This window comes from Schistocerca cancellata, chromosome 9, assembly GCF_023864275.1.
Source record: "Schistocerca cancellata isolate TAMUIC-IGC-003103 chromosome 9, iqSchCanc2.1, whole genome shotgun sequence".
Classification (NCBI taxonomy): Eukaryota; Metazoa; Arthropoda; class Insecta; order Orthoptera; family Acrididae; genus Schistocerca; species Schistocerca cancellata.
This window is the reverse complement of record NC_064634.1, coordinates 380720134-380732608: the sequence shown is the minus strand read 5'-3', so window position 1 is coordinate 380732608 and position 12475 is coordinate 380720134. Positions and strand designations below refer to the sequence as shown.

At 44.5% G+C, this 12475-nt stretch overlaps 1 protein-coding gene and 1 non-coding gene across 4 annotated transcripts in view; one reads left to right on the top strand and one right to left on the bottom strand.

Annotated features, from left to right (window-relative positions):
• The window catches only part of LOC126100957 (protein spaetzle 5), a 335947-nt gene that overhangs the window by 289529 nt on the left and 33943 nt on the right, over window positions 1–12475 (bottom strand). The window lies entirely within an intron of this gene.
• Trnat-cgu (transfer RNA threonine (anticodon CGU)) lies at window positions 221–295 on the top strand. Its single transcript has one exon. It is a non-coding gene; the product is annotated as a tRNA-Thr (tRNA).

Sequence of the window (12475 nt, the reverse complement as noted above, 5' to 3'; positions counted from 1 at the left end):
TTAATCTGCCAGGAAGTTTCATATCAGCGTACACTCCGCTGCAGAGTGAAAATCTCATTCTGGAAACGTCCCCCAGGCTGTGGCTAAGCCATGTCTCCGCAATATCCTTTCTTTCAGGAGTAGTAGTTCTGCAAGGTTCGCAGGAGAGCTTCTGTAAAGTTTGGAAGGTAGGAGACGAGGTACTGGCAGAAGGAAAGCTGTGAGGACGGGGCGTGAGTCATGCTTGGGTAGCTCAGTTGGTAGAGCACTTGCCCTCGTAATGCAAAGGTCCCGAGTTCGAGTCTCGGTCCGGCACACAGTTTTAATCTGCCAGGAAGTTTCAACAAATTGTGTGTTCCACGCGGTCACCATTCATGTCTCCTCACTGATGCCCGTACACGGTCAAAAATCAGCGGCTGTTGTGTTTGTAGTAACTCAAACCTATCATCAATTCAGCCCAAACATCTACGGTAGCACAAAACTGTTTCCCTGGTATCGTTCCAGAATGGTAGCCATCGCAAGGTAAAAGTATTAAACACTTGTCTGATAGAGCGGCCCCATAACAAAGTTATGCCACTACAATAAGAAATAACAAATAACATTTATTGAGAGTATTTTACAAAATGGTACTTAACTCTGGTACAATCTGATGCATGGGACTAGATGTCACAATCCTAATACAGTGGCAGCTAACTAACTTAGCGGTGCCATACCAAAGTATGTATTGTAAGTATCACTGATAGGAATGTTTGCAGACACTATTACTGGTCCTAGATCTCCATGAATAGCGACTGCTATGTCGGAGTGTAATTTTCAGAGCAGGGATGCCGGTTATCGCCGAAACAACCGGTTTTCGGTTATATCGGGCTATTAAAACCGCTCAAAACAACCGTTTTGCGAAATAACCGATTTTAGGTTTTTTATTTCTATCATTTCGTGTAATGAAAGTAACAATCGAACAGAGATTGAAAAATTTTGAGTCCCTCAGTTTCAAGATACATTGGATCAAAAGATTAAAATTAAGGAGGCAGATAATAGAAAACAGTGCGGCCACGGTTTTCTGCTTTTCTCTAAAAGTGATGAGTGGTTGATTACTACAAAAAAACCACCAGTATTCTCTGATAGATACCAATTTTCTGAAACTCCGCTCAAAAATCGTGTTTTAATCGGGGGTAATATCACTATTTTGGACATTACGAATAGTCAGTACCAAAAGGTGAAAACTGAGTTTGATGAACTCTCTTTTTCGTATTAATTTGTCCATTTTCAAGCGCTACAACCAGATAAACCATTGCTACGTAGAAACAGGTAGCAGATCTTCTGCTTTCTATTTTTACTGTAAACTATGAATGAACTGTTAAAACTTAACACGCTACATTAAGTCGCTAGTTTGTTGTGGCTCCCCCTGTTTTTTATCTTTTAAAGCACATGAGCGTTGTATGTCAATGATGGTGTACATCATAAAGGCTTCCATACTAGGGATGATGCAATTCTGTAATACAACTGATCTCTAACAAAGAAACTACCATACAGACCAGATGGGGCAAGTCTTGTACACTGCACATAGACGAGTATCGTCTAACAAGCCATGCCACATGGTAACAAGTACATTATTATCTTAGCAATGCAGAACCAATTCTTATGCTGTGTTTCTCTTGCTCGTTACTATCGGCATTATTATTAAAATAGCACTGACTGTTTTTTTTTTTGTTTTCTCTAATAACACAGTATTTCAAAGCTACGAGTATTTTAAGCATAAAAAATTACTCATTCTTTCAAAAAGAAGTTTATTTAAAAGCGAAAAATTTTAGCACTGCTGCTATGGCTAACTGATATTTCGGTTTTTTCCCCGCTTATTAGTAAAAAATAAAACACCTGTTAGGAACGAGACCAAACAAGCACCGAAAAATACCGGTTATTCAGAACTAAAATACCGTTGTCGGTTTTAACCAGTCTGTTTTTTCCACCCCTACTTCAGAGTACTGTATTGAGTTAACTGGTTGCGCTGAAGTTAACTGTCTGATTGACGGTTCGGAACTGCCTGAATGTCTGCAGCGTGTCGTGGTTTGAGCCTGTCAGCGAAAAAATTTCCATGTCCACCATTACGAGGCAGAAGTGAAGTCCTCCACACTTTAGAGTACACCCTACTGGCTGTCCCCCAATGTCGCCGGACGTTCGACGCACCGGAGGAAATGGCCAGTGGCTTTGTCTGTGTGGTGGCGGCCTCTCGCGGTATCTGTTGTCCATCTCGTTTGGTACACAACACAAAAATATTGCAAATACATTGACAACCATCCACAATGCATTCTTACAATTCATCGACACCAATAACAGGCCTCGAATACATCAAAGCTTTTAAATTTCCCAACATAAAAAATCCAAGGGTTCAATTCGGGAGAACTGGGAGGCCATGGAATTGACGATCTGTGACCAATACTGTTGTTATCGAAGATTCGTGTTGTACATTACCGAACAGCCACGTGAAAGTGTGCCGATGCACCTTCATGCATGTACCACATATGCATCCTGTCACCATTAGGAACTTCATACGGAAGGTAGTCCCACACATTAACACTGTTGTGCCATAGACATGACTGCACTTCTGCAGACGTCATAACAGGGAAACCATTTGTTTCCTGATCAATGTTTTCTAGGATTATTTGCTTGTTTCATTTTTCTCTAAGTGCCCCTTTCATTTATACCTACAATAATCGGACACCCTGAAGATGGAGTTTGTTTGGCAATACGCCGGAGGATCGTAACGGACAACCTGGGAACATGGTATATGGATGACATGGCTCGGGAATGTACAGACCAAGGATTCAAACGAATACGTTGGTCTTCGAGAAGGACTTGCACATTTTCCAGTGCAAGTGGCTGAGCATAATATTGCTAATACAATAACAGGAATGGATAGTTTTGCACCATCAACATATCCATCGAACCCTACTGAACTGATACTCCAGTATTTCCATGCCTTTGGGATATGTTGATTAAAAAATGGTTCAAATGGCTCTGAGCACTATGCGACTTAACTTCTGAGGTCATCAGTCGCCTAGAACTTAGAACTAATTAAACCTAACTAACCTAAGGACATCACACACATCCAAGCCCGAAGCAGGATTCGAATCTGCGACCGTAGCGGTCACTCGGCTCCAGACTGCAGCTCCTAGAACCGCACGGCCACTCCGGCCCGCTGGTGATTAAAATTTCTTCTTCTTGTGAACTTAGTTTCAGCACAGAAAACAGTCATTCTTGTAGAATGGCGTTCGTAGATTATAGCTATCGGGTGTGTCTAACTTTACTGGAATCTTACACCAGGAGATCGCAGCACAGCATATGCAGTAGACGTCCACTTGCAGCTTATTGCCATCTTTTAGACTGTGAGGAAGGTCGAATCATTGGCATTACTGAATGGGAGCACAATAACGGAAGATGGCGCAGACTGAAGGTTGTATCGGAATGACAGCAAATCTGGTCGTATCGAGATGGACTGAGGACAAAAGTGTGGCAAGAAGAGTGGGCACAGGTCCTTCCAGGAAGTCTAGTGTTGTCCTACTGGCTGTGACGAATAGATGAATGACAACAGCTGAATTCAGGGCGGGGTCTATAGGCAGAGTGTCAACACGAACCGTCAGGAACAGGTTAATGGAAGTTCGGTTGAGATCTCGATTTTCCATGCGTTGTCTACCGCTGACACTGTATCCCACTTGATAGAGACTGGCATAGCGTACAGCTAGCGTCAGCTTGGATGTTAGTGAAATTCTTTTATGAGTCGCTTTTCAATCTGTGGCGGTCAAAGCGACACCAGTGTGTCCACGGACGACCTAGTGAGAAGTCCAAGAAGCAGCGATTCTCAGTCCATAGCTCTACAACTGCTGGATTCATGGTGTTGGCAGCTATTGATTTTGACTACACGACTGATTTAGTGTTTGTTGAAAGGAGGCTAAATGCTCGTCCGTATCTGACAAGACTGGAATGATAAACATATCTGCCGGTGACTCACTATTCTCAACAACTTGAGCTTGCTAACATTGCATCTCGCGCTGGAAACAATTATGATATTTGTACCCAACTTTATACTTCATTTGACGGCTCTTCACTACAAGATTTTCCTTTTCATCTCTTTGTTTTGTACATCACCGCCCGAATAGCCGTGCATGTTAAAGTGCCGCTCTGGGGCTGGGAGGTGCAACGGCCCGGTATCAAATCCGCACGACAGATTAAAGAATAGGGTCAATGTTCCGGCCAGCCTGAACGTGGTTTTTAGGCGGTCTTCCACATTTCCGTAGGTGGAACCGCGCTGGTACGCAGGTCCCGCCCCGCAAATACAATGACGGGAAAAAAATGCAGCACCAAATATAAGTGATGTAGATAATTAAATGTCGGGAATGCTTTTGTCTGTCTAGCATATTTAAGTGGTTAACATTGCAAGATCAGATGTTAATGTAAGTCGAGTAAAACCATTGCAAATGTGAAATATTGGTAAATTAATAACTGGTGTACCCGTCAAAATGTTGAGTGCAGGCATGGAAACGTGCATGCGTAGTGCTGTACAGGTGACAGATGTCACTGGGACGAAATTCCGTGCCTGCGGCACTTGGTCTATCAATGCGAAGACGGTTAATGCTGTTCGAGGATGACACTGGAGTTGTCGTCCTATGATGTCCGTATGTGCTCGACTAAAGAGAGATCGGGTGACCGAGTAGGCCAAAGCAACATGTCGACACTCTGTGGAGCATGTTGGGTTACAACGGCGGTATGTGGGCGAGTGTTATACTGTAGAAAAACTCCTACTGGTATGTTGTTCATGAATGGCATCGCAACAGGTCCAGTCACATGACTGACGTACAAATTTGCAGTCAGGATGGGTGGGATACCCACGAGAGGGCCCCTGCTGTAATACGAAATCTCATCGGAGACGCAATTCCAGGTGTAGGTCCTGTGTGTGTATCATGCAGACAGCTTGGTTGCAGGCCCTCAACTGGCCTCCTAACCAACACACGGCCATCACTGGCAGAGAGGCAGAACTATCTTTTATCAGAAAGCACGACAGACCTCCATCCTGCCCTGCAATGAGCAGTCTCAAAGGTAGTAATGCTCACGGCCGTTATAGCCTGTATGTAAAGAAAACACGATTTGCATCCTCATAGTGGCACTACTAGCGCGACAGGCGCGAAGTATTGCTCGCAAATAGCGATGGTTTGGGGTCAGTGGAATGCACGCTACAGGCGTCAGGCTCGGAGCTGTCCTTGAAGTAACCGATCTGTAACGGTTCGTTGTGTCACTTTGGTTCCAACTGATGCTCATACTGCTGCTGCAGATGCAGTACGACACGCCAGAGTCATACGCCAAACGCGATGGCCCTCCTTCTCGGTAGAGCCACGTGGCCGTCAGTCTTCTTCCAACCGTGCATTCCCGAGACCACTGCCAGCAATGATGTACACTGCCTACGCTCCTACCAAGCCTTTCTGTAATATCGCAGAAGGAACGTCTAGTTTCTCGAAGCTCTATTACACAACCCCGTTCAAACTCAGTGAGCTACTGATAATGACGTATTCTCGCCTTAAAGGCATTCTTGACTAACATCAGCTCATCACAGCCAATCTCGAAGGTAGTAATGCTCACGACCGTTACAGCCTATATTTAAGGCGAACACGATTTGCATCCTCATAGTGGCACTACTAGCGCGACTGGCGCGAAGTTTGAAAAGACGTCATCTTTCAAATGTAGAAACACTCCGACCAACTTTCATTCATTCCGCGCAATTCCTGCTTGGTAATGCGATTTTTTCCGTCATTGTATTTGGAAAACTTTCACAAGAATAACACTACACGCAGACAGATGGGATACACATACTCCGTTTTGAGGGGTGATAGGCTGGCAACAGAAAGGGCATCCTGTCACCACTTAAAGTAACCACTTCACGTCCGTTGGTAACCGTGCCGACACAGCGCCGATGCGGGGCAAAGACACAGGAAAAATGAGTCACTTTGTTTTACACATGGTCAGAGTTTGGATTTATTCTAGCAGTTCTTCTTGGTCACTAGCGTCAGAGCAGTTCTTAGTATTGCTCGCCATGTCGTTAACAGCAACAAAAGATGCTGTTGCACGGAGCTGGCATTCGTTCGCAACGTGGGAGGAGGTAAGTAGGCACTACGGCGAGTGACAGAACGTGGCTGCGACTTTTGTCGTGAGAGCGTTAGCTATTAGGTTGCCGGAGCGGAACGGCAGCTCGTCCGGGAAATCTGGGGTTCCACGCGGGGAATTGGCGGTTTTCCCGGGGGGCGGCGAGGCCTCGCGGCCCGCCCCACGTCACCAGCACTCTTTGCTGCCGCCATGTGCCGAGTCACTGGCAGTTCGACGTCACGGATGATTCACGTGACCCGTGCGATCGGGAAAAACCCTGCAACGGTTACTTGGTGGCATTAACCTCACGGACACAAATGTGCACTGGTGCACTAGAGGTCATAGTAGAGGACAAGGCCGTTGGAGGCTCTGCTTGTGTGTTGCGAGAGCGAATTTGCCTGTCTCTCCGCACGTTTAGTATCAGTTCCCTGTCTAGTTAGTGCCCATGCATTTCGTATAATTCACCTGCTTGATTTGTGTTTATGTACTTGTGATTCGGTGTTGCGAGAGAGAGACTAGGTTTTCTCTCAATGTATTTAATATAAACTGCTCATATAGTCTGTGTTAGTTAGGCTCCTTGCTACAACAAAGAGTGATGCTAATTTTTCAGCAAAAATTACCTATCACTATGAGAATGATATATTTATAGTTCATTATCAAGCAAGAGTGTGCAAATTAATAAAGGAAAGATAAGGTGCAGCTGCACCGAAATTTCACTGAAGTATATATGGATGGCTCAAGACAAGGGGATATCCTTGGCCGTTCAGTAGTCTTCCTTGACCGCGACTTCAGGAATCGACTCCTCGATCAGTTAAAGTTTCTTGAGGGCTGACTGTAAGTGGTAATGAAGGTATTGGAGCAGATGAGATGTCATCGGAGCGAAAACATTTTTATCTACTCCAATTCCTTAGTGCCCTTCAATCATTGCAGCAAATGTACCCAACAGAGAAAATGATACATTTAATACAGGACAAACTGCTCGTTCTTCAACGCCAGAGGAAGCACGTTATCATTCTGCTGGATAGCATTTTTAAAGGAATTTTTTGTTATTAATTTTTGCCAGATTAATGGCATAAATAAATAATGAAAAAGGTAACAAAAATAAACGTACAAATCGGTAGTTATTAAAAAAACAAGTATTTCAATTTCGCTCATGAGAGGTCTTTCAAGTTTCATTTTCCTCGTCCTTGTACGTTGGTGGTATTCACAGCTGGAGGCTCATTGTAGCTGGGTGTTCATGGAAGGCAGGCTTCGTGTAGAGGAACGCCTGGTTTGTCCGGCTGCTGCATCTTTCCTCCTTCCCAGGTCTTGACACATTGTCTTGCTGCAGTCCCTTCGGTTTGCTGTTATTAAGCTGTTTATTGACGGCGTGGTTGGTGATGTTCTTCAGTTTTTTAAAGGTTTTGTCTAATGCTATGATTAGGAAAGCCATAAAGATTTCTACGTAGTTTGGTATTTCCCTCTTTTTCGTGTTGGTTCCATAGACAAATTAGAAATTTTAATTCCTCGGTGTGTCGCAGATAGAAAATGGCGTGCGCTATTTGGGTGACTACCCATGTGATGGCTGATCTCTTGCAGGCGGGGTCTGGTACCGTGATTATTGGTGCGTAAAAATGACACGCCTTGGTCTGCTGATTTGGGTCAGTATATGTTTTCTCGTCTTCCACTGCTCGATAAAAAACCGTGAGCGCCAGAGAATCTACTTCACTGTGCGTGTCGGAGGCATCTGTTCATGTCAACTGTATGCCTGCCATTTTTCCACTGGTCGGTATTCTCATAATTCAGGAAAATCAGCTATCAGATAGTTAGGAAGCCATTCAACTGAGGGAAGAGCACTGGCAAGGCATGAAGGGCGATATGCTGGTGTCGGTAAACGTCAGAACGTTGCCCATTAATGCATGGCTTCCACTACAGTGGTAAGATCCCCGAATCGATGATGCCAGAGGTATATGATTGGCCAAAAGGCACTTTTTAATAGAGTGCACCATATACCAGAGGGCAGCAGCTAATGTGAGTGGGGAGCTTCCCCCCGTTTTAGCTAAAGATGGACGATTATTATAAAACTACTGGATTGTTGTGCATCGTCCAGACTCCCATGTAAGGTAGCAGACTGGAGATTTGAGTGACGCTGGGTGGCTGGATCATCTTTTTTTTCTCTGTAGCAACCAACCAGCCACATGTATGTGTCATAATCTATCACCTTTTTATTGTAACTGTCTCTTCAGAATAGTATTTTTTTTAAATTTAAGTCGTTTCAACCATATTTTAGTACTACCGTCAAGCAGCTCGAGACCGTGGGCTCGAATAATCCTGTCATTGTCAGCCTCGATTTTAAGTTTTTTAAATCTGAGCGTATCTAGCTTGGCTGCAGGTGGAATCCAGACAGGTTAATATTGCATCTTCAGACAGGAATTACTCGCAGTTATGTTTCAACGATGACGACCGTTGGCTGTATTACGTTCAGTGTCCGTGGTAAGCAATCACATCATGCGTGAGCCGGTGGGGAGACTACTCTGTTTTCCACTACAGTTCCTATTACAAGTTCCGCTTTCGCTGTGTATTATTAGAGGACAGCGCAGCCTTCCGTGCTAACAAACACAAAGCGTTGTTCGCTTCCATCTCTGCACACTCACTACAATTAACACCGTCAGTGTTCGGTGTTACATACGCTGAGGATCCCCATTTTCGTTATCACTTGCTGTTATCCAAAGTAACTGCCATTCACATCATACATACAGGTTTCCACATGAATCAGGAGTCTTTATATAACTAGAGTTTTCCGCAACTGCAGCTGCTACAGGCTGCATGGCGTGGGATTTCCAAAGCGACGGGAGTGCTCGATAATATCTCACAAATGTTCATTGAATTAAAGTACGGGGATTCGTGGGACAGGTAAGTAGTCTGAAATCTTGACTGTCGTTATGCGAACACTGCTGACCCTGTGACGAAGAACATTACTTTGACGTAGTATGACTTCATGGTAATGCTTGAAATTGCAGTATGTTTGCCAGTACTCGATCGACAGACTCCTTGTGCTTTCGCAAGGTTACGTCCCCTCCTCTTTAACGCCACATGCAGCCAAAACCTTCAGCTAGGAAATGCTATCAGAAGTCTAAAGCAATGGAATCCTTATGCTTTTCAGAACCACAAAAATGCACACCATCATCATCAGCATCATCATCATATCAAGAAATCGGTTTTATTTTTAATCATTTTTATAAGGCGGTTGTCAACAGCTGATAGATACACTCTAAGACAAAAAGAAAGCGACGCATCACGAGGGAATTTAGGCAATGGGGCGGAAATCGGTAGATGTCATGTACATGTACACATAAACAGATGATTACAGTTTCAGAAAAGTTGGATGATTTATTCAATGGAAAGAGCTTCAAAAAAAGCGAGCAGTTCAATAATGTCCCGATCTGGCTCTTATGCAAGCAGTTATTCGGCTTGCCATTTTGACAGAGTCCTGCTGAGTTACATCGTGCAAAATTCTGTCCAATTGGCGCGTTAGATCGTCAAAATCCCGAGCGGCTTGGAGGACCCCGCCCATAATGCTCCAAACCTTCTCAACTGGGGAGAGATCCGGCGACCTTTCTAGCCAAAGATAAAGTCAAGCAGCAAAAACTCTCGCCGTGCGCAGGCGGGCATTATCTTGCTGAAATGTGCGGGATGACTTGCCATGAAATTCTAATCGTTTATTTGGCCGTACATGTACAGCACATCTTCCGATTTGCGCCCCATTCGGGTAATCGCTTCGTAGTGCGTTATACTTTATAAAGTCCATTGAACGCATGCTGTCTACAAATGCTCATACGAGCCGAAACATTATGACCATTTGCTTAACAGAGTGTTGTCTTCTTTTGGAACGTAATGGACCAGCGATTCTGCCTGGCATGGTCCGTGGTAGGTTTCCGGAAGTATGTAACACCGTATGTCTACGCACAGGTCACGCAATTCCCAAAAATTACGGATCGGCGATTTGTGGATGAGGAGCTGGCGCCCGATAGCGCCCTAGATGTGTTCCATGGGTTCACATCAGGGGAATTGGCTAGGCAAGGCGTCAACATGAGTTCACTATCACGCTCGTCAAACCGCTGTAGCACGATTCTGGCCTTGTGACATGGGCATTTATTCTGCCGATGTGGTGAAAATGGCGGAGATTCCAGCTCTCTTCCCGGCGCTAAAGCACAGGTACGTTGTCCTGAATGAAATGCAGATCTCTTTGCACAAATTTTTTCACCTATTTCGTTAATAAGTTAAGATGCCAATTATTGTTTCGCCCTTTCGAAGGTCACGACCCGGCAGATGAAATCGAGTTCACGTCTTTTGGTTCCGACTGCTTTTATTGCCGTTACGTCAGATACGTTGTGGAGTGAACACGAATCTCATTTACAGAAACAAATCGTAGCAAAACACCATTTGTAAAATGGTCCGAAAATTGCTGAGTAATTCGTTTACACATTCGCTTTTTTCATCGCTGAACCGGTATGACAACCATCATGCATCAGACGTTGTCACAGTAAATACATAGTGTAATACGTGCATTTCTTTTTCTGCCAATATGCCTATGATGCTAGGCTTGTTATGTACCTTTAATCGCCCATCGTCGAATATCGCATTGTAAGCTCTTTCGACGTTCCATCTCTGGTTGCAGTTTTAAGACGTTCTTCCCATCCATCGTTTTAAGAAACATAGAGAAAAGTTGGAATTCGACTGTCAGTTCGTTTGGTGTTGAACATAAACGAGCAGGCGCCCCACAAAACGGCACCACGAGGAAGTGTGATTGGCTTCACTGAATCTTTTCTATCTTTCCTGTTAATCCAACTTGGTGCCGCTCCCAGGCACTTGAACAGAATTTCCAGAATGATTTTTCACTTTATAGTGGAGTGTGCGCTGATTTTACACTTCCTAGAAGACTAAAACTGTTCAAATGGTTCTGAGCACTATGGGACTTAACATCCCCTAGACTTAGAACCACTTAAACCTACCTAACCTAAGGACAGCACACACATTCATGCCCGAGGCAGGATTTGAATCTGCGACCGTAGCAGCAGCGCGGTTCCGGAGTGAAGCGCCTAGAACCGCTCGGCCACAACGGCTGGCACTAAAACTGTGTGCCCGGTCCTTACGACTTTACTTCCGCCAGTATCTCTTCTGCTAAGTAACAGAATTCACAGAAGCCCTGCTGGATACGTTCACTTCTTCCAGGAGTACTAGTCACGCAGTGTTTTTTCGTTATCGTGAACGAAGAGAGCAAACTGGCTTTCATACGGTCAGTGGTTGCGGAAACAACGTCGATTGTTACGAAATATTTGTTTGGTCTCCATAAAACGGTCACCAGAAAAATCATCATGCGCGAGCACAAAATTTGTGCCAACTCGAGCTGATGGTCCTCCACTAATGACCTCGTCGTCGACGGAAGATTAAATCCTAATCTTCTTTCCTTTGGACATATTTTCACCTACTTTACGCGGCGAGACTGAAGTGTAACTCTTTTTATAATAGCGGCTTGGTTGCTATTGGAATGCATTCCTCATCTAAAGGCAGAATTCTCATATGCGAATACAGAAAATTTGAAATAGATTACGGTTCTTCCTATCCTCCCCACCCCATCCCTCCACACCCATCACCCCCCCCCCCCCCCCCTGCCCCGCCCCTTACCCTCAGAAACACATCGAGAATGTCATATTATAAACTTAGAGAACATTATGCTTTATTTTTCTTTCTTTCCTCCTAGAAGGATTTCTTCAAGGAGCTCATCGCCAACTTACTTCCACGTCTTGTCCAACATAGCTAGCATCACGTCTTTAGTGACTACGACGTCGACAGATTGTCTTTCTTGGAGGGATTTACAGTGGAATTCATTGGTGTGAATGCGAGGAGTTGCTTCTATTGTAATGGCTAGAAAACTTTCGCCATTCGCCAGTCCGATGTTTATGCTGCGAAACACGATTAAGCAGAGGGTTTATGAATATGAAACGTGTGCCCGTGCTCGGGATAGACGGCTAACGTTAAATGTCGGGAACAGAATAAACGGTCGAGTTTCCACAAAAACTGACTGCTTTCCCAAGCCAGGTACTGTTCCCACGGGCGCATGCTGGTCTTTCCCGCGTCTTTGCACAATCAGGCTGAGTGCTCTCGTTTCCTCGTGCGGTTGTTCACCTTAATTTGGAGTAAAATAGGGCGTTCACTACGGTGGTACCATGTGATCAGTGGAATTCATTTAAACGTTATCCGTATCCACGGTTTCCTTCAGAATTATGCGTCAGATAAATTAAATCTGTGTACAAACGATATTGAGTCTGTTCTCCTGTCTATATCTACATATACTCGTACATGGCTACTCTGGGTTTCACATTTAAGT